The 22,948-nt window shown below is 36.7% G+C and overlaps 1 protein-coding gene and 1 long non-coding RNA gene across 51 annotated transcripts in view; one reads left to right on the top strand and one right to left on the bottom strand.

The window, feature by feature from the left end:
- LOC140684186 (uncharacterized) overlaps positions 1-22,948 on the top strand; it is a 71,506-nt gene that overhangs the window by 25,381 nt on the left and 23,177 nt on the right. For both annotated transcript variants that reach the window (XR_012056105.1, XR_012056104.1), the window contains exon 2: positions 2,167-2,214. This is a non-coding gene — a long non-coding RNA (uncharacterized lncRNA). The remainder of the gene's footprint in view (positions 1-2,166; positions 2,215-22,948) is intronic.
- LOC105758667 (uncharacterized) overlaps positions 1-22,948 on the bottom strand; it is a 108,817-nt gene that overhangs the window by 84,134 nt on the left and 1,735 nt on the right. For 12 of the 49 annotated variants that reach the window (XR_012056048.1, XR_012056045.1, XR_012056050.1 and 9 more), the window contains exons 2-7: positions 22,159-22,279; positions 18,757-18,831; positions 16,171-16,235; positions 13,281-13,507; positions 13,077-13,158; positions 12,867-12,910 (exon numbers count right to left, since the gene is read on the bottom strand). The gene's annotated coding sequence lies outside the window, so the exon portion shown is untranslated. Of the gene's footprint in view, positions 1-3; positions 3,616-12,648; positions 12,911-13,076; positions 13,159-13,280; positions 13,508-14,580; positions 14,657-16,170; positions 16,242-16,313; positions 16,672-18,756; positions 18,832-20,734; positions 20,785-22,158; positions 22,280-22,948 lie in introns of those variants that run through there. The other 37 variants (XR_012056092.1, XM_072929312.1, XM_072929308.1 and 34 more) reach the window with 32 other exon arrangements.

Here is a 22,948-nt window from a genome sequence, read left to right as displayed (position 1 = left end):
AAGAAAAATAAAACAAAAAAAAAAAAAGAAAAAGAAAAAAAAACAGGGAAAGATAAGATAACAAGATTGAAAAGGACAGGAAAAAACAATATACAGGAAATGGTAGCAGTAACACTTGTGTTTATTCATATTAGAAACAGTACAAGAACACTGACAGAAAAGGTGAGGAATAAGGCAGCCATTCTTAGAGAGGTCTAACGACAAGATCTACTGGGGTACGAAATGTTCAGTTATTTCTCAATGAAGGTGATAGGCCAGTCAACTTTTAATTTGAACTAGTCACTTCAGAGCAGGAGTCCTGTGAAGTCAGCAAACTAAAATGGGCACCTCCAGAGGGCGATTCATCCCATCCTAAGATTTGAATACTAGACTCTGAATCACATATTTAAAATGTAATTAATTTTGTGAAGTTTACTAGTATTTATTAAGCTAGCATTTTATCTTTGAGATTAATATTTATGGATAAAAACATCTGGATTAAAATAATAAGTGATTCAGCATATTTTCAACTTCCTTTAATCTGAACAAGGAAACTTTACTAATGACTTTCATCTGCACAGAACATGTAATAGGTCTGTGCTGCATAATATTTTTTATTACTGAGCAGTACTTGTGTGCACTACACTGAGCACAAAAATTAAGTCTGACCCAAATAAAAGGAAGTTTGCTTTTCTGTTAGAACTAATTATATACTATTGGGCTTTAAGTTTATCTGCTGTAATTAAAAATTTAAGCTTAATATTACTGGGATTCTCTATTCCAAACTTTAAGACACAATTAATTAAATATCACATTTAACTCATTCTTAAAATAGCATGGCTGATATTTCAGTAATTTGTTACTAAATACAGTAAATACTGCTGTGAAAAAATGCTGAAATCCAATGTCATGGTCATGGAGACATAATAGTTATTTTAAACTAACTATAATTAAATAAAAGAGTCATGGGGAAGGTCTGGTTTTAAAGTTGGTATACAGCCCAGTGTGTGCAGGAAACTTCAGTGTGGAACTGGTCTGTGGAAACAACCTCTTCATACCACCTTCACCAGCTTGCCAGCCCAGATGCAAAGCCAAGACTGTGTCCTTACAGAACAGCAGTACCAAAGCATAAATGATCAGAGAAGGGAATGGGAAAGTGACTTTCCTCCTGGGCAGTGATCTGGGGGCTGGAAGGTACCAAATGGACCACTCACTGTTGGTTCTTCCTTGTCAATATGGAAAATCTGAGAGACATAGTGCTGGGATTGGAGTGGTCTTCCACTATTAACTATTTCAGAATACACTCATCTTGATACTGCCTATTACATGAGGACAACACAGAGTTGCCAGTTACAATGCAATTAAAAAGACGTCTTTAAAATTTAAATATACTTGAAATGGGATTTACATGATCTAAACCAATCATGCAACATTAAATAGTGTAACATGAATACAAAACAACAAAATGGCAAGGGCTTAACCATAAAATAGACCAAAAAGTCTCTTATTTAGAACTTCTAAAAATTCTATCTGTATTTAATTTCATTTTCTTTTTAAACTGAAGAGTATAGTTATGTTAATTTTTTGGTATTCATATCTTTACTGGGTGCCCTTAAAAACTGCTGTCCAGTGACACAAACATGGCATAGGAATGGGAACCCTATCACACAGCAATTTATAGCATAGTTCTTATGCTGACCTATCTCTATCAGCAGAAATTAATACACTACATTCCAAAAAGTAGATGCTACCATTCCAAAATTAATTGTGAACTGGCACCATAAGACCTCTCCCTGCCCCACCCATTTTCACTCTCTGTCCCCTTTTAGAGAGGATGTTACTCTGCCATCCACCAGCTCAGGGCTCAGTTACACTGAAGTGTTGCTCAGGTGAACAGTTAAAATGTTTTATGCATACCACTACATAAATGTACAAAAAATGGGAGATCCTTATCCCTGTAGTAAAATGGGTTTTTTGCGTGGTAATTCATGAAACCAGTTATAGTCACTGTATGAATATTTGTTAATTGCTTAGTTTAAAAAGTATAGGATTTCCCTAAATATATACTCTTGCTATAATACTGTATATACTTATGGAAATCATGCAGAAACTAAGAACATCTATGGACAAATTACTGAATGAACCTTTTTTTTTTGCAATTTCCTAACTTATTTTATTTTATTACAGCTTATGGATGAAATCCACACTGATGTCTAACCTGTAATGAGTGCCAAGGTAAGTAATCCATTGTTCTACAGCTACATTTGGTTATGAATTGATTGACTTTTCCTAATCCTGCTGAGTAACATCTAATTAGCAGGTTTTATTTTCAATTTCAATATTATTACAATTAGGTTTCCCATAGAAATTCTGACACTCTTTACTGTTACTGAGTGCCTGCTTGTCCCTTTTCCCAAATGCTAGTGACTAGAATTAAGAGTAACATATATTTTTAAAATGGCTCTGATTTTTTTCATGTCTAATAGCAGGTTTTTAATACTAACTTGGGAAGACAAACATTGGGGTAGTCATCATTTCAGCAGGATAATGAATTGTGTGATTCAGGTTGGCCCTGAAAGCCAATTTAAAGCCTTCCTTAGAAGCGACTGTGCTAAAATAAAAATGCACAGGGAGTAAAGTACAGCTCAGAACAGCAGTTAGAAAGCTGAAGTCTCAGTCTGTTTTCCATGTAAGCACAAAGCATAACATATCTGAGCACAATATAAAAAATATTACTGGAAGTACTCACCTGAATCCTCTCTTTCACCCTATTATTTTTCCTATGCTCATTAACTTTTTTTCATCTTTTCTTTTGTAAAGGATAATGATTTCCTTCTCCCCATTTCAGTTTCTTTCTATGCTTTTTCCTACTCACCTGAACAGTTTCTGGAATTCCAGAATTTAAAAGAGCTATGGATCAAATCCTGGGGTTAAACACTAAGTTCTGAAAGTTGTAGCATGGCTGAAGATCAATAATTTAAATTTTAAATGTTTGTGTTCTCTTACTTCCAGCAAAGATATAAAAACACTAGAATAAAGTTCAGCAATGAATCTATTTAGGTAACTGTAACCTTAGGATGAGATCATCATTTTGTAAAGAGCTATGCTTATACAGCAAAACATAACAATTTCTATAAATTTGAATTATATCATTATCTCTGATAACTTCTTTTCATGTTTAGCTGTTATGAGAAGGGCATGTTCACTTTTCTCCTTTACCACCATTCTAAATGACGCACACTGTGCTTCAACAAATTAAATGATTCATATCTTTAGATATTTATAACCACCTTATTATAAGATATTTAGGAGATAAAAATAGCAAGAGCTAAGACTAACATATTTTACACAATTATAAGTATTTTCTATCCTGTAACAATTCATAAACAATATTTATTACCTGCATCCATGACATACATTTTTAAATGCAAGGTCTTGTAAACATAAAAACCATCTGTATAGAATTTTTTCAAGTAGCTTAATAGCCAGAATATCAAATGTTGTTTCACACATAGTATCAACATTTGATGTTTCATTGACACAGTAACAGGAAGCCAGCTCAGTGTAAGCTACTTTGTAGAAGATAGTGCCAGAACTTCAAGGTGTTACTTCTCAGGAATCATGAACTCCGGCAGTCTTCAAAGATAAAATGACATATGACAAACAATAAAAGTAAAGCAAATTTTTAGGGACCAATGTTGACTAACTAAAATAACAATCTCTATATCCAGTACAGAAATCCGACCAAGAGAGAAACACAAAAATAGTTTCCTTTTAAAATAATGTACCCTCTTAGAAAAAACACTAAACCAACCCAACACCCCCACCCCAAAAGTATGGGGTTTTTTTACTATTGTTATGGTGATCTTGGTACATAATCTACTTGTATAGTCATGTGCTGACAGGATTATTAATTACTGAGTTCCAAACTTGAGCAGAAATCATGTATCTTGTTAGCTAAGTTTAGGCATAGAAATAAGTGTGCAATCATAATCAATACTGAGAAGGAAAACTGCTAAATTAAAGCTGAAGACTTATGAAAAGATCAGTGCCAAAAAAAAAAAAAACACTGCATTTTAAAAAAACCTTTTCATTTAAGAGGATGTCCTATGACATTGCTTTCAGTCTTTCTGCAGACTCTTTAGTCTTCATAAACAACTTTTTAGGGACTGGCAAAATAGTAATTATGAAAAGAAATCCCACTGTCTATAAGCTTCAATTCAACACCAGTAGGTGTAATAATCTACTGGATTAATTTATTGTTAGGAAGATCATAGAGCACAGAAAATGCAAATGAAAGAGACCAGGCTTTAGAAATCCAAAACTTTTTTCCTTCTGTTTAGTAAGACAAACATTATCTAAAAGTCATAACTCATCATCTGGAAAAATCCATCACGTTCTTATGAGTTACATAGGAAGGGGATAAAGGAATAAATGAATTCATCTACACTCAGCAGATTTCGAATGATGGGACATGTCCCACTTGGAGAAGATGACAACGGTACATTGTAAAGGAGAAGCATTACCATTGTGCAGCCAGTTTTCCACAGCATCTCATTTGAATCATTTTGTATTCACTGGTGAGGCCATGCTGCCAGTACTGTGTTCAGTCTGGGGCTCCTCACTACAAGAAGGACATGGAGGTACTGGAGAATCAGAGAAGGGATATGGAGCTGGGGAAGGGTCTGGATCTCAAGTCCATTGAGGAGCAGCTGAGGGAGCTGAAATTCTTCAGCCTGGAGAAAAGGAGGCTCAGGGGTGACCTTATCAATCTCTATAACTGGCTGAAAGGAGCGGTGGAGCCAAGTGGGGGTCAGTCTATTCTCCCAGGTAGTAACCAATGACAGAATAAGAGGAAATGAACTCAAGCTGCTCCAGAGAAGGTTTAGATTGGATATTAGGAAACATTTCTTCACTGAGAGGGTTGTTAAGCACTAGAGCAGGTCATCCAGGGCATTTAAAAGACATGTGGGCACAGCACTTAGGGACAAAATTTAGTGGTGGACTTTTACTGTTAGGTTTATGGTTAACTTGAAATCTTAAGGGCCTTTTCCAATCTAAATGTTTCTATTCTGCGATTCATTTGTCCATCTGCATCTGCAGTGCAGAACTTCACAGACAGGACTCTGAAGAAAGTATAATGGAACAGAAGACAAGCTTTAGATGTAAAAGATTTATAGGACCATTTGTACCTTTGCATGTAATTGTTCCTGGAGTAAGCAGTAAAGTAGGTTTTCCACTTAAAAGGGTTATGTGCAAAAACTGGAGAAGAAGCTGAGGTTCCAGAAGACAGGTAAGGTTGTAGTTAGATAAAGTGTGGTGCGAGCTAGACTCAGGTAGAGAGCTGTAGCCATGTTCTCTAGTAAACTGACTTTCAACTGACCACAGTGTATTTATCCAACTGTGATCTTTCCAACTTTTATTGAAACCCCTTCTCTGATACCTATTCTGAGTTCTTCATTCTTATGCACTTATCCTCAGATCTAACAATACACCCCATCACTGCTTCTATACCCATATGCCTTGCCTGGACTCGTAAATCCCTCTCTCCTGTCACTCACAGGTAAACTCAGGAAACCATGTTTCCCCACAGTATAGCAGAAGTCACTCTCTCCTTTCCACAAGTTGCTTTCTGATACAAGGCAAAGATTCCCCTCAATCTCATATTCAGCTTGTAGCTCAAGCCTGACCAAAGACAACATCAGAATCTGGTTGCGCATGAAATATTTCTGCTTCTTTATCTGATTTCCCCTAGGATTAATTTTAGGGCCTTTGACTGCTCTTAGCTTCTGCAGTAGCAGCAAACTGGCATTGGCCATTGCCCACAGGCTTGTGACCAGTAGAAGTAAAACTGATCTGCACAGTCATAATATTGCTACTGCTAGAAAAAGAACAATAAAAAAATCTACAAATTTAGGAAAATGGGAACAGTATATACTTGATTCATGCTTAAAAATTTATTATCAATCGATGAGGGCAACAAACTTATTTACAGATCCAGAATGATTTTAAGAAACTAACAGAAGCTGCTAAAAATCCATCCAAACACCAGTAAGGTGGCTTGAGAGCCCTAGCTTCTCACAGCAGCAAGACCTTATCTATCACTTTCATAGTGATATTCCAACCCTGTAGCAAGCAGGATCTCCAAGTTCAAAACACGTACTTTAAGCTTGTTTGGGTTATGAAACTCTGAGAAAACAGGGAGAAAGAATCTTCATTTTGCAGGCCCTGCTGTTAAAAAGAACAGCTACAAGTCCCTGCCTTCCTGAGTGGCATGACTGGTCACAGCCTGCTGGGCTCACGGTTTATGGGCTGATGGCTGCTGTAATCCAACAGCCACTGCCTCTCTCTGATGATGGATTCAGCTGAACAGTGGGGTCAGCGATTTCTGGCCACTGTGACAGCCATGGTTTCTAGATCACCACAGGTCCTGCTGTGAGATCCTTCTGCAGCTCTTCAGGGTCAACATTAGGTCTGCCTACAACTGTGAATATTTTCCTTTTATCATCTGCAATATTTACAATTGCACTTTTCCAGACTGTTTAGGAACAGGTGGACTAGCAAAGGTGCCAGTACAAACCTCTGTGAGAGGGCAATGTAAAACTGCCCATTAGTCCCTATACTAACCCTTTACTAATCCACAAAGAATTTTAAGTGACTCCCTACTTCATTTTGTTAACAGTCTTCAGTTACAGAACTGTTTTAAAACTTTTGGCACACTTTTTTCTGTGCATCTTTCAAATGCACAGGACTCTTTTTGAAATTACTCTTTCAAATAACTACCAAAGCTCCAAGACAAAACTACTTGTACAAAATAATGATAGTTTCTATTACACATATCCATGTTCCTATAAACAGTACACTTTATCACAATCACTGGCATTTTGTCTGTCATGGTAGCTATTTTTTGTCCATTAGTCCATGCCCATCCTTAAAACCCTTTTTAAAACTAGGGTCACATTTGTTACTTTCCATTCCTCTATTATCACGACTAATTTAAATACCAGGTTACACAACACAGTTCATGGTTTACTCACCAATTTAATTTCTGAATTTTTCTAGGACTACTGAATGAACAGCATTTATTGGTCAATTTATTAATCTATATTCAAACAATTTTATTAAAAACCTTTTATTGATATATCAAATCTAACTATTCCCTTTAAAAACAACTCTTATTTGGGGATGTCCCTAATCATCCTGTCATAAACCTTGCCAGTGCAATGAGTTCAATTTCTTTCTGTAATGGCTTTGACTTTCTCTTTAACCACAACTATCTTTAAATCTCACCTCTCTTCTAGCAAAATTTACACTGGAAAAAGATGGGGTTTGGCTTTTAGAATTTTAGCCCATTGCATTTCAAAATTTTTTTCTTCTGCCTCATACTAGGTTTACACTTGTCAGAACCGTGCTCTTTTCTGCTTTGCTTGCTTGGGTTTTGCTTTTTAAAAAACCTGTATTTATTTCTAGTAGCTTCTATTACTGCTGAACTGTGTTGGAAAAGTCATATTTCATCGGGTTAGAATTAGAAAACAAAGCCCCTGTGTATTTTTAATATTTATTTAAACTGTCTTTATTAGTATACAATTATTTTTTTAAACAAGACTGGAATTTTTTAAAATTTTATTTTAATCTTTTTTTCTCCTACAAGTACAACAAACTTGAGTATGATATCTCACTACTGAATGGTTCTTCCAGTCATTTGTTGTATGTTGATCTAGACTAAATCAAGGGCTGTTCTTTCTCCTTCTGGATTCCCTATCTTGTTTGCTCAAAAATTAGTGCTCAATGATATCTAAATACACAGCCTGGGCATGATGGCCTAATGAGGTGTAACATTAAGTTTATCCAGTCTATACATATATAACCAAGAACTGTTGCTATGATCAAGCTTTTGGGTTGTACAGACTCCCCAGGCTCCCACAGTATTTCATAGCAATTGCCTCCATCTCATCAACTAGTCCAGAGCTCTACTAAAGTTCTCCTACTCAGCCATAGAACCACACAGAAGTACATTTTGTGGTTTATTCTTTTCAAGTTAGACTATTGGACTATATGTGCTTTGGTACATACTGCACCATTTGTCTGCACAGTCCAATCTACCATCTACCATGTAATCAGCCAGGCACTCAACATTCCATCAGCTCTGTACAATCTAAACACTGACATTTCAGGGTGCCCTTAAAAGAAAGGGTTACATGTAGACCCACTTACACAAAAAGAGTGACACACCTGGGGAATTCCGAATTGAATTAATCCTTACCACTTTTCTGAAGACTCATTATTTTTGAAGCACAATGGAAGCACTGCATTATGAGATAGGAATATGCCAAGATACCAAATAAAAATTAGTGTAGGTTCCTTCCCAACAGAGATCAAATGGCATTTGAAAAAAGGACTGATGAATGGCACAATTATGGTTATTCAATATTTCTGTACCAAGAGTTGCTGTGTCACTAAAGAAGTTAGCTATGAAAGTATAAGAAAACCTTCTGCATACACTGCACACCTTTGTGATATTTGCATTTACTTCCTTATACTAGAAGGGAGAGGAGAGGAGAGGAGAGGAGAGGAGAGGAGAGGAGAGGAGAGGAGAGGAGAGGAGAGGAGAGGAGAGGAGAGGAGAGGAGAGGAGAGGAGAGGAGAGGAGAGGAGAGGAGAGGAGAGGAGAGGAGAGGAGAGGAGAGGAGAGGAGAGGAGAGGAGAGGAGAGGAGAGGAGAGGAGAGGAGAGGAGAGGAGAGGAGAGGAGAGGAGAGGAGAGGAGAGGAGAGGAGAGGAGAGGAGAGGAGAGGAGAGGAGAGGAGAGGAGAGGAGAGGAGAGGAGAGGAGAGGAGAGGAGAGGAGAGGAGAGGAGAGGAGAGGAGAGGAGAGGAGAGGAGAGGAGAGGAGAGGAGAGGAGAGGAGAGGAGAGGAGAGGAGAGGAGAGGAGAGGAGAGGAGAGGAGAGGAGAGGAGAGGAGAGGAGAGGAGAGGAGAGGAGAGGAGAGGAGAGGAGAGGAGAGGAGAGGAGAGGAGAGGAGAGGAGAGGAGAGGAGAGGAGAGGAGAGGAGAGGAGAGGAGAGGAGAGGAGAGGAGAGGAGAGGAGAGGAGAGGAGAGGAGAGGAGAGGAGAGGAGAGGAGAGGAGAGGAGAGGAGAGGAGAGGAGAGGAGAGGAGAGGAGAGGAGAGGAGAGGAGAGGAGAGGAGAGGAGAGGAGAGGAGAGGAGAGGAGAGGAGAGGAGAGGAGAGGAGAGGAGAGGAGAGGAGAGGAGAGGAGAGGAGAGGAGAGGAGAGGAGAGGAGAGGAGAGGAGAGGAGAGGAGAGGAGAGGAGAGGAGAGGAGAGGAGAGGAGAGGAGAGGAGAGGAGAGGAGAGGAGAGGAGAGGAGAGGAGAGGAGAGGAGAGGAGAGGAGAGGAGAGGAGAGGAGAGGAGAGGAGAGGAGAGGAGAGGAGAGGAGAGGAGAGGAGAGGAGAGGAGAGGAGAGGAGAGGAGAGGAGAGGAGAGGAGAGGAATGCTTTCAGGACACAATGGTAGTAGCTACAGGCTTGAGTTTGACAGCTAAGAGGGCTTCTTGGGCTAGCATTTTTTCTGTTGGCTGCAACTCACTTCTTTTCCTTTTGTGAGGCCTCTGGTTGGAGCACCTTCTTTCTGCATTAAATTATGATGTGGCATATTAGGCACAATAGGATCAAACAGTTATGCTGTTTTCCAAGCAGTTACACATCCAGTGTATGTTCATTGTTATTTATCTGTACTACCATAAATCTTGGAAGGCCTCAATTCAGCCACTTCATATTACACTGGGCCATGAATAAACACACAACAAAATACAGATATGCTTAAATTCTACATAAAGAGACAACAGAGGGATTATGGCAGAGTCCAAATGCAATGACACAGTACTGCTGTGATAGGCATTGGCATTAATATGCCTGCAATCTAACTGTTGTCTAGTTGGATTGCTTAAAGCTTCACAGTGCATAAAAGTTTCAAGAAAAAAATAGAGGGAAGATAGTGAACACTTCTGTTTATGAAGAAGTCAACCAATACATGAGGGGCAGATGAGGAGAAAATATTCAGTGTGATCTGAAAATTTAATGACAAAATGATGGAAGTTGGCATCATGTGTTGATCGAAACCAGAGTCAACCTTTTGATACTGAAGGAGAGGTATCAGGTAGAAGTAGTCCTGATGAGCCTTGAAAATGAGACAGATTGCTTTAAAACTAAGCAGAAAATTGAAAATAGTAAAGGAATAGGTTTGGGAAGTGGTATTTACAGTAGAGCAGCACTTTGATAGCGAATGAGCAAGGCAAGACTGCATTTTGTCAAGGCAAAGTAAAAGATTTTCTAATAAAGACTCGATCTATGAAAAACCTGCTGACAGAGAAGAACGATCATCCTTTAATGATTGGAAAAAAGATTCCTAAAATGCAGGTTTACACTAGATTTTATGACAAAACAAATGACAGCATGATAGTGTCATTCATAAAGGGTCCAGAGAAGTTTTGTGAGGGCAGCAATCTAAATACAAAAAACCCTACTAACGAAAGACCAACAATTGCAACTGCAAATAAGGAACTGAGGGCATTGCTGAAGAAAATTTTCATGCATTAAATCTTCTTAAGATTGGAAAAGAAGAGGTATTTGAAACACATAAAACGTTGTTTTTCCTATAAATACTGTGAAATGAGAAAATTCTTTTGTGTTACATTTATTACTAACATGTTTCAGTTATCTATGCTACCATGTTTTTCTTGCAAGGGTTGAAGAAAAACAATGTTCCTGATGTTACAATGTGAAGAGTGCCTCATTGCACAAATAAAGACATCCTACATTCAGGACAGTCACGACACAAGCAGAGGGCAAACAGCAGTAGGGAAAGAGATCTCAAAGAATTACAGAGCTCAAGAGCTGACAAAGTGTAGCTGTGTAGCAAATGCCCACTCCCTACATTCCCAAACATCATCTCCTTCTCTTGATATCTGTTTTCTTGCTTTGGTCCTGGTTTCAGTCATTTATAGCATCACAGCATGAGTTAAATGAAAGAGATCATCAGATCAGGTACTCAACAACAGGGCTAAGCAGCAGATAGTATTGAAGAGCTGGTTACAGCAGGAGACAATTCAGAGTTCTTTCTCTTCTAAACATTTGTAGCAGCACTGTTGCAGACAGAACAGAGCTATGCCCCAACATTATCTCCCTCAAAGTACTGGGAAGTTTCACAGGAAGGGGAAGCAGTCACACTGCTGAGATGATCTCCCTCTCAGTGGTGATGAGAGAAAAAATCAGACAGAGATGAAACATGCAGAGGATTCCTCATACCCAACTCATTGGCATGTCACTTTCCTTCCTTTCGTCCTCTGAAATTAGATCTGTTCTGAGGCACTTCTGATCTAGAGGCTCAGCTAGAAGGCTGTGTTTAGGGTGATTTTTTGTAATAATCTAATCTCATTCTGCTTTTCTTTCTTTCACCCAACTTACTGCAAGTAAAAACTTTATACGGCCAATATGATTAAAAGGTGAAAATGGAAAATACTTAGGTCTAAGATTTTTTTTTTAAAAATATGCTGATCAAGATTTTTTTATGCAAAATGAAATGTTCTGTGTTCTGAAACATTTCAGTTTCTGAAATGAAATGATGATTTAGGTTTCTGAAATGAAATTGTGGTTTGAGCGCTGCTGAAGGTTATACATTACAAAATCATTAAGTTTTGTGTTTGAACAAGAAAATACAGCTTCTGCTTAGCACTTATTTTGCATAGCAACCCATTGTCTTCTCTTCTTAGTTGTAACCATCATCTTGAATCCCCAATTCATACTGTAATTCACAAGTAGTCACTGAGTCTTCTTTAATGCTTCAAAGTTCTTCTACTCCTCTCCAGCAGAAGAAAACAAAAAACTTCAAGAATAGCATTTACTGAAAATTTTAAACTTAAATCTATCATATATTTGGTGCAATGAAAAATACCAGTAGCTATCCACTTAGTTATATTTAGGTACATTTTTCAAACCCATATTAAGGGTTTTGGAGGTTTTTGTTTGTTGGTTTGTTTTGGTTTTTTTTTTAACTGGACTCTCTAGTCTACTTCTGATCTGATTTCTCTTTCGGTCTTGCTTTTTCTTCAAATTACTTTCATTTCATGCTGCTCTTGTGCCAAGCAATAAAAATAATCCTGTGCTCCTTAACCTTTACTCATCAATTATTATCTGTGTCCTTGCTTCATGAGAAATAATCTCTAATTGTCCTTACACACAATTCCTCCAGACCTTTACAGCCTCTTGGTAATAATCCACAAATTCAGTAACTTTTTTTTTTTTTTTTTTTTTTTTTTTTTGTATTAAGACACAGCTGAAAACATCCTTGAATTTAAATACCAGAAAGGAAATACAACATCATAAAAAAGGGCACAGAGTTTACAATGCCCCTTTTGTTATACAGGGAAAACACCTACATGTAGTTTTTGCTCATTTGTATATAAAAACAGGAGTCAAAGCAATGACTGTACCCATAACTACAAGAAATTAACTTCCTCCTTAACCCAAGCATAGCTATTTATAGCTATTTTTGGGTGAATCCACTGACATATGATATGGGTAATATGTAGTTCTTGCCTAAGACTATAGGTAATCAGCATGTATGATCAAATTCACTCACAATGTCACCTCAGTTTAATTTAACCAAGATACACTGACACAAATATAAGTGTATATTTATTAACATTTCAGTATTCAATGCAGCAAGACAATTACGTTTGTAGATCAGTTTGCAATATCTATACAAATACTAGTGGTATAAACAGTTTTTATAGATCCATAAATTTCAAAAAGTTTATCCATAAAAACACAGAGCAAGTCAGAGACACACCATTCTGAAAATAAAGAAAACCAACAGCTCTGAACTCCCTACCTAATTGCAGTAAGGAAGAACTTCAGGGTCCCATGGTGAATCACCTAAGAATAATAAAATCCTTAATGGGTATACCGTATATATTTTATAAAAAGAACTGAAATAATTTGACAGAAGTCAAACATCTTGATTCACATTTTTATCACTGTTATTTTGCCAACATCAGTAAAGACTAACTATTGAAAAAGTCAATCATTTTAATGTACTTACAGCTGAATTTTCTCATCATGTGACCAACTATCCACAAAGCCTCAGTGCCATTAAGAAGTTTTGAGGAATATAGTATTTGGTACTGCCAAAAAAACATAATTAAAAGAATGCATGTAAATTATACTAATTTTCTAATTAGAAATGTTTCATGATTAATTCACATTAATTCACATAAAGTACAAGCAGGGGAAAAGTAGGACTTACATTATCCCAATAGGCAGGTTCCAGTACAATCAATGAGACAGTGACAGAACGCACAGTAAGTAGTCACAGTAGGGTCCTGATCTTGCAACTGAACTTTCACAATAAGAACCCCACACTACTGCAGAATCTCCTGAATTTCAATAGGGCCCTACCCACACATAATCAATTACAGAGTCTGCCTATGTGGGAGTAACAACAGCAAGAACAGGACCTGTTCCTCCACACACCTGCAAAAATACCAAAATTTAAAAAAATAAAATTAGTAACATGCAGCAAAACCTACTGATAGCCTGTTTTATTACAGCATTTAGCACATAATAAAGGAGTTCCATACCTCTTTAAGTTGCATATTTTTAATAGGAATTTTTTAGCTCCTTCTTTAAAGAATGTTGGCTTAAAATTGCTTATGAATTTTACATGTAGTGACAGCACATTATGGAAGCTTTTACTGATATTACTTGAAATATAATTTTTAAATTATCACTTTCTAAAAATTAATTATCCTGGTTTCTTTGGTCTATTGTGCAAGTCACTTTTTAGTGCTTCAACCTTCTTAAAATCTGTCCCACAGCATCCATTTTAGGGACGCAGCATAGGCCTGTGAATTTTTTGATGTGAAAGTATCTGACCACATATAGTAGCATCCATGACTGAAGTTTTCAAAAATACATAATGAAAAGAAGTTTAGATTTAGTAATTCTTAGACCAAAAAGTTGTAATATTTTAAAACAAAACATCCTTATGAAAAACTTTGCTAAGTTTAAGGATTTTGTGAACACTATTTAACACACAGGAAGCACACAACAAAGTGTAAAACAACACCACCACTTTGCTGTTCACATTATTTGACCTTGCTCTTCTTATTAAAAACACATCTATGCTGGTCTTTAAAAGAAAAAATGTTGTCAATTACGGTATTTTTATATATTATAACCATTTAAAAGCTGGTTAGTTATAAGTTCCATTAAGTAATATTTAACTGGTGACACTAGGCAAGACTATTTGTGATAAAGGTTTTAAGAACCAATAGATCATAGAAACATGCAAAAAAACATTTCTTCATTCCTTTAATACAGATAGGTCTGCAGAAACAACAATACTTAAAATCAAATAAACAAAAAAGCTGGGACCAAATGAAAGGATTTGAGAATCTGACAACCCAAAAGTTTCATGAAATGGAAGGCAGTTTGTTTGAGGGTTTTTTTTTTTATTATTTTATTTTTAATGACTAATTGTTCTCTTCTTGGCTTTGATTTTGTGGGGAAAAAAAAAAAAAAAAAAACAAGAAGAAGAAAATTACCAGAAAATGGAAAAGAGTATCACAAGCTTTTGTTCCTTGCTGCCAGGTTGATGGTTTTCAACTGGGCAAACAAAATCTGACAAAATTTCAAGACAGTTACCTTATGATACTGAACTGGAAATGTTTCTTCTCATGTTACTTCTTTCAAATTTTACAATTCATATGCATGACTCTTGTTATTCTGAGAAATTCAACTGGTTTTAAATAATATGCTACAGCACTAAATTCTGTTTAAAGAGTGTTGTATCTTGACCCCTGTCTAACATAATACAGAAAATTTAAAAATATTGGACATATGCCAAGTTAGTGTGCCTACCTGACCCTGAATAGTGAGTAACAGCACCTCTGGCACTTGTAATCTGCCCATTTCTCACTGACTGAGATGAATGGGCAGACAAGACCTTTCAGTATGATTTTGGTGACAAAATTACACAGCTACATATTTAGCATTTCCCAGGTTGCAATGTGATGTGGTAACATGATGAAGCCAGATCCTAATATTGTTTTCTCTCCCTGTATCTAGCTCCACATCTTTGTTCACAAAGGAAGTTAATTGGAATACAATGCATATTTTCTGCACTGTTCCAAAAGAGTAGGTTGTAGGATGGGTCAGGGACACATAGCTGCAGCCTAAATTACCATCAGTTTCTGAAGAGAGCTGAAAACACAGTTTTACAATTTTGACAACCTCAGAAATAGCTCAGAGCTAACATACAAGCAACCAAAGAAATGAAATACTGAAGCTGTCTCAACAGTTCCATTCTCTGACATGACAAGAAAAGCATTTTTCTAATCTAGGTAGAGAAAACACCATATCATGGAATGATACACAGTTGTTTTGGAAGACTAGAAGGCCCTGGCAAAACCAAGGATTTTTCATGACTAGCAGAAATAATGATGTCTAGCTACCTACCTGCATGCTTACAGGTGCCACCAACACACTTGTGCTGAAGCTAGCCTGGCTGTTTTCCCATTCCCTTCTAAACAGATTTCTCTAAATTTTAGCTGCTGATGTTTAGGAGAACAAGAGACAGCTCACATTGTGGCTAGGTCTGAGCTACATGTGTTGACTGGCAGACCAACCAAGCATGCCAACCTTCAAGGCAACAGGTTGAACAGAACATTTCTGAGTCCATGCTGCAGCTTTTTCTACCCCAGGGGCACTAATTTGAGTCCCTTCTCTATTCACAGCTGCTAAATTTCATTCAAATTGCAGAAACTTGACTTTGTGACCTCTAACTCTATATCAAATGCAGCTGAAATTAAGCAGTGGATTTGAAAGTTATTAGGAGATAACATGATCCTATAATATATCTTGTTTTGCTCAGAACCTAGGCATGAAAACACTGTAGCATAATCACTGTGAAAATAATTATTTTTATGTCACTTACTGTTTTCATTCAGGAGTTACACTGCAAAGTGAGATACAACAGAGGACAATTGTTACACAGTGATAGCATAAATGAATCCAGAGAATGCAGATACTTTCAATAAAACTGGATTCATTTTGCAAGGTGAAGAGGGCCCTGAATAAAGGTTGCTTCATAAAGGGGAAAATTTAACAGAAATATAGTATTTTTTTTAACTTACCATAACTATAACTGACTGCCCTTCATGAAGATCCCTGCTTCTCTTCCAGCTCCATACTGTCTTTCCTAAGGCTTAAAAAAAGTTCAATGATACACAGCTCTATAAAACAGCCACATCAAGTCTAATCAGTCTATTCAGCATACCTGCACTTTTGTGGGTTTTTCAGTTGGGTTGGTTGGTTTTTTGATTTATTTTTTTTTTTTTTTTAGATTAAGCATAGTGATTTTTAAAGCATCACCTTAAAATCCTAATCTTACTGCCTGGATTCCAATATCCCAAATTAGGGAATAGTTTTTAATAATATGCAAAACCCAGTTTATTTTCTATAAATAGCATCCACAATGCTCTGTTTACCCTTTCTATTGATATTGCATTACATTTTTAACTTGTGTATTTCTCAGTTAAAAGGCAAACTTGAAATCAGAGGGGTTTATTTGTTGCTGGATTCCAGAATGAAGGAAGGAAATAAATTGGAAAAGTATAATGACCACTCTAAAACTCCTGTAAAAAAGAAGAGAGACAAAGAATAATCAGTGTGGAAAAGTTAATAGAAAACTGGACATTAGAAGAAAGGTTAGCAGGACACAACATGTATAAGATGAGTCAGGGAAGTGAAAGTGATTTAGCCAAAAGGGGCTGGTACAAAAGAAACAAAGTTATATTCTAAGCAGGGTAATGAAAACAAGCCTTTCAAAACAGTTTGACATTGGCCTACCTATTCTTCTCCTGAAGTGAATAAAACCATTTAACTTTAAGCATTTGGAGTAGCTAAACTCTGCTCAGCTAAGCAACTAAAGAAGCGCTTAAATTTGGAAATCAATTTACATCCTATTGTTATCTTTCACTAGGTCTGTAGTGTCAAAAACACATTCAAAACTGAGCCTCAGCTCCTTACCCTAATAACAGTCAGACTCATACTTTGGCGCTGATATGAATCCAGCCCACTGGTTACCAGACAGGCAAATACAAGATTCAAAGGGACTAATGTGGTTTCAGGCTCTTCTCTCCCATACTCATGCAAGTATTTTTACTTAAGTGCAAGATTAACTGTTTGATGAAGAGAATGAAGGTAGTTAAATGCTCAAAATTAATTCAAGATTTCAGGTCTCTAAAAGAAAACTAAAGAAAAAATGGCTGAGTAAGAACAAAGAAATAGATTGTTGAATCGGTATTAAAAATAAATGACCGCTGGGTTACATCTTAATGCACTGTGCCTGAAAACTTCTTTCTGGTTTAAGTATTAAACCTTGTTTTTAAAACATGAAATGCTAAAGAACCTTGGCAAAGGTTAAGTAAGTTTAGTGGTTGATAACAGTACTAAAGTAATTCTTAACACAGGGCGCAGCTCAGATGTTGGCATAAAAGGCTCAGCATCTCTCTTGGCTATTTAAATGCATTTGTGCTTCCAAACCCAGTTTGGTAAACAGCTGAGACAGCGTAAATATCCCATATTCCAAGAGGATAAACTGTGGAAATCATAAGCCACTAACAGGGTTCTCTCCCTTTTAATCCTTACTTTACAATAGAGTTACTAAAGGAAAACAAAAATTGAGCCATTTGTTGAGATACCAAAAAGATCTGGGATATCTCTCAGGACTCTCTAAGAGCATTCTGGTCACTGGAATCTATCTCCTGAGCTATGGATCATTCTGTGCACCGTTATTTTAAGCTGTTACCTATCTAAATTATCAGGAAGCCCACAACAACACTTAACAACTATATTCTTACACAAAAAAGTCCCTGCTACTGATATTACATCCTTTATTTGTATCTCTAAAAGAAAGGAAAATCCTAATTTTCAAGATCTATGCTTAATAAATCCATAGATCTAAAAATCATTACCTAGTGATTCTTATGACTAGGATTAAAGACCTGATTAAGGCAGTGAAATACATAAAGAAGTAGTTCCTCTATATTCAGTCACCTTTTCATAAAATGGCTAAACAAAATAATGTTTTGTTCCTCCCAGGAGAATTATGAACGCTACTAAAATTTAATAAATGTTGTGAAGTTCAGAGTTCAAAATTTCCCAGAAACTGGGAAATTAGAGAAGCAAATTAACATCTTGCATCTTTCAGTCTTAAAAGAAACAAATGGTACTGCAAAAGAGCAAGCAAACCAATAATAGCTAAAAGCACTTTCAGATCTCCCACTCCTGCATTCATTTCAGTAGCATTTCATTTAGTTGCAGGCATTCACATCTGTAAAATTTAAATTTCAGTCTTTCAAACAGCTTCATATATCCTGAATTTCAAACTTCTAAGTAGTGCTACTGATAAAAATATTCATGTGAACAGAGTTAAGCACAGGACTAAGGCTAACGAAAGTAATAAATAAATTTACTAATGAATTCTGCATATCACTAAAAATTATTTTTGAAGTTAGGGACAGCAAGGAATAAAGCAAAGCTTGAAAAATTAACAGCTGAAATATGGGGTGTGGAGGAAAAATTAAGTTATGGTCCCAGAAATTACTCGACAAAAATCGAACTTCAATACTTATAAAACAAAAGAATCAGTGCTAAACAGGAAAAAATAATAGAGCATCCCTAACTTAATAGTCATGACAACCACACTCTTTTCTCACCATTTGATGAGTCTTCTTCAGTTCAAGGTTGAAGTTCATGGCTGCTGTGGAGAAGACCACTTGGTCACTCTTCTGCTGTAATTAATCCATGAATAAAAGAATGGGCTTCAGTTTTCACAGATACCAAGCCAAAACTTTTTATAATCATTAAATCCACAAAAATATTAAAATGGTTAGAAGTCACAGTTAGACCATTTAGGCAAAACTTTACCACAGAACCTAAGTTTAATACCAAATTCTTTATTAAATTCTCAGGGATATGTTTGTTATTATGAGTCAGGCCTATAGATATGTTGGAGTCAATACTATAAGATGCTAACAAAATATAGAAATCCAACCTTTTGATGACTACACCACTAATCTTTATGCTACACTGAGTATTTTAGTGACTTTAAAAAAATCTAAATGGAAGGTTTGCTATTGAAAAATCAGGAGGTAAAAGAAAAAAAGCCAGTTTTATTTTTCATGTGGAAGTTCACAGGAAATCTAATAAAGTATATGCATGTCCTAAGTCAGCACATACTTCTAGCAGTCCTAACAGTCTACAGAATCATCCTTAGATCAGATTTATTCTGGCAAATTAAAAACTCGGTTTTCACTGTACAATAGTAAATGCTGTCCACTGTAGTCCTTTCTAGGTTACAACCTCTATCATTGCAAGCAGACTAAAATTGCAAAAGCAATGAATTCCAAATCCTGTATTTGTCAGGGTAAATAAGAGACTGAATGGCTCAGCAGAAAACAAAACACAAATGAAGGAGGTTGCTCAGCTACAGTTATAATAACTACTACTACTCAACTACTAGTTACAATAACTACTACTAATAACTACTCTAGGTTATTAAACTGAAACTTTAAAATTCAAGTGATACAAAATTTACATGGGAGGCCTGAAGAGAGTCTTAGATGAACCTATAACAAGGATCTAGAAGGCTGGATGAGCATCAGGGGCAAGGCAGGGCTTAAATTAGAAAAATACTAGGAAAAAAATCAAATTTCCACTGGCTATATGTCCATATACAAACAAACACTGAATACCAAAACAATATGTAGGTGTACAATTATTATAATCGTGTGTGTGTGTGTGTGTGTGTGTGTGTGTGTGTGTGTGTGTGTGTACTGTAGTGTCCCCCAATTGGTCTAACTTACCTAGGAACTTTCCAGATCAAATAGAATAATGTGCAAGAGCCCAGGCAAGCCAGATAATCTAACTAAAAAGTTACACAGTAATGACACAACGCCAGTTTTCATTATTACAAATTCCTCTAATCCTTATAGTTGTAAAATAAATCTTAAAAACACATAGCAAGGTAATTTGTAAATGCATGCCTGAGCCAGAAGACAACCTCCAGCTTTCTAACCATCCCTAGCTATGAGATTTTTTGTCATTTCAAGACAAGTGTCTTGCTTTGGTTTTGCAACCTCTCAACTGGATCTAAGCAATCCAGTATACCCAAGCACAAAGCCTGGTGCATATAGGAAACTCCAAGTACAGGAAGCTGCAGGGGGGATGTCATCTTAGAAATGTAGGTTATTATAAGCCCTTCTTTACGCTGATTTTCTCTAGATTTTAATTTACAAATTCAGGGACTCGGGACTCTCCAGGGCATAAACTCAGGATTCCTAAAGAAGTCTCTTTTAGGTCTCTTGACTAGATCCAGTTGGCAACAGTTTCCCTTGTCTGACATAAGAGGACCTATGCAAGAAGTGGGAAAAAAGCTGAAAGTTCTACAGCAGAACTTTCTTAGGGTTGGTGAAAGTCTAATGAATGAAACTGCCTAAGAACTAAGGGCCATCAGAAATATAACTGCACCTTGCTTGAAGAACAAAACACAGTACTTCAGCCTTACCTCACTAATATAAAGACATATGGAAGAACAGACAGATACAATAAACCGAAAACATTCAATTGCACATGCTCCTTCCCTTGGTAACAAAAGAGCAGATAATATGACAAATGTATCATGTCACTTCTTACTGTATGAGGAGATTTTCTGACAATTTACGGCACTCTCTGAGGAGAAGAACCTGTAATGCAGGACAGGCACTATGAGGTGGTGTTCAGATAGTGCTATAATGAGAACTGCATGAAGAAAGGAGTTGAACTTAATCTCATATCTGCTTCCACAGCAGATAAGACATCCACCACTCTGATGAGTCCAATTTGTTTGGGATGGAAATTTGATTTAAGAGATTTACATTATTTTTGGTGGGGCTCAAAATCCTTTTCTTTTCTTTCTGTCCTCAGCTGTGTTCCTGCTGTGACTTTTTGGCTTGGTTAGTCACTGAGGAAACACACTAATGATCCTTTCCCAGATGCTACAGCTAAAGAATGCAATAGACACCTCCTCTTCATGGATTTTTACACTACAGCAATTGCCTTTCTCACTTGTTCTAATTCTCAGTTAAATATTTGTGCTGATGCACAAATTTTTGTAATTATGCATTATTTAAGAGATATGGATAGAAGGTGTAAACTAAGACTATCATATTAGGTTTAAGCTTTATGCAGTCATAAGTAATTCTGAGAATAAGGATTGTGTAATGTCACTATTAGCTTTGTAAGTCTGAAACACAAGAGCATAATAATAAAGAGAACTACTCAGTGTGCTTACACATAATAATATACATTTCAGTCTGTGCAGAACTGGGGCCTATGTGCATTAAGAATGGAATCTGAGAGCAAGTACTAGATATTAGGGGATGTAAAAATTTTACTTTCATTAAAAACCTTAATGAAATCTTAGGAATTATATCTGAAAGTAGTGTCCTATTCATATTAAAGAAATTTAAACAGTGTATTCTGTGATACACTGTTTCAGAGAATATTCTGTTTCAGAGACTATTCTGTCAATATTTTGTGATACACTGTTTCTCTGAAACAGTGTATTGACATTCTATTTTCTACATCATATCTTCATATTAGGGTTGGAAAAATGGGTGAAAAACAATAACTAGAATTATTTTAGGGCAAAAGTACACATAATATAAGTACAGAGAAATGGCATAAGTAGTGCCATAATTTTGTATTTTTCTTTACTGTTTTCACTGCTATTTCTACTGCAAAGTTTTCTTTTCACAGACACATAACCTTCAGGAAAAAAAAATTAGAAAATATGTACTATCATTCTTTTCAGTTGAAAGGCATATTTATCAAAAATTTTGCTCAGAGTAATTTTAATAAAAGAGCAAAAAAGTAAATATACTGCAAATAATTGATACTTCCTCCTTCTTAATAGAGTGGCTTTACAATCTGAAGTTTCGTCATCTGGCTCATTTTCACTTGAGAACCTGGTTTTAAAGAATTAGTTATCAGTATCTTTAGCAGTATCTTTACCAAACTTCAATTCAGAGGAAACTATAATAATATAAATGCATAATATTAGCTATGTGATTACTTACATGTTGCATCGCACTACATTTTTCCTTAAGGAGCTTCAGAATTACATACTCTCTGAGCAGCAGTAATTTTTGTTGCCATGATGGTTTAGGTTTTTTGAGCCCAAAAGCTTGGTTTTTTGTACTGTGGCAGGGATTAAAAAAAAAAAAAAAAAAAAAAGAAAAAAGGAAAAAAAGAGAGCGAGAGAAATTACCTCTCCCTTTCAAAACTTGTTCTGCTTATATTTTGTCAGTGCAGCTCTAGCAGGGAGAAGTGGAATCATGAAAAGCATTAGGCCCTGAGCCTGCTAGCGCTCGTCTGCCAGCAGTCCAACCGAGTTCAAGAGGACTTGCTCACAGACGTGAAGGGAAGATTTTGAAAGTCAGTGGGAACAGAGCTCCCGGACTCCCATTATGTACTGCTGAAAAGTCTTCCTTTAAGTAATGAGAACAACAGTTTGCAGGTCTGAGGCTCCTGCTTTCCTTTCCCTTTCTAAAAAGTGCATCAGATTAGGAAAAAAATCCAAAAGCATTGAAGACAGAAAGCTCGAGGAGCGGCTGGTAGGGATGCGCTGGCTCTCCCAGCCGAGGCAGGGTCCGCGGAGCTCCCAGGGAAGGACCCTTCATGAGGCACAAGTCAAGTGCAGGCTGCGAGTGGCTCGGGCGCCACTGTAGCCTGCCTTCCCCCAGCGGCTTTCGGCAGCTCGCTAACCTCCATCTCGGCTTCCCCATCCCTGAAACGTGGATGAGAGCACTAACCCGGCCATCAGGTATCTTACGATCAGTCAGCTTGGGGCGGAGGGGATGATGCGGC

The sequence above is a fragment of the Taeniopygia guttata genome, chromosome 1, assembly GCF_048771995.1.
Source record: "Taeniopygia guttata chromosome 1, bTaeGut7.mat, whole genome shotgun sequence".
Classification (NCBI taxonomy): domain Eukaryota; kingdom Metazoa; phylum Chordata; class Aves; order Passeriformes; family Estrildidae; genus Taeniopygia; species Taeniopygia guttata.
Note: the sequence above shows the minus strand (reverse complement) of the source record. Positions and strands in the feature narration are given on the sequence as shown.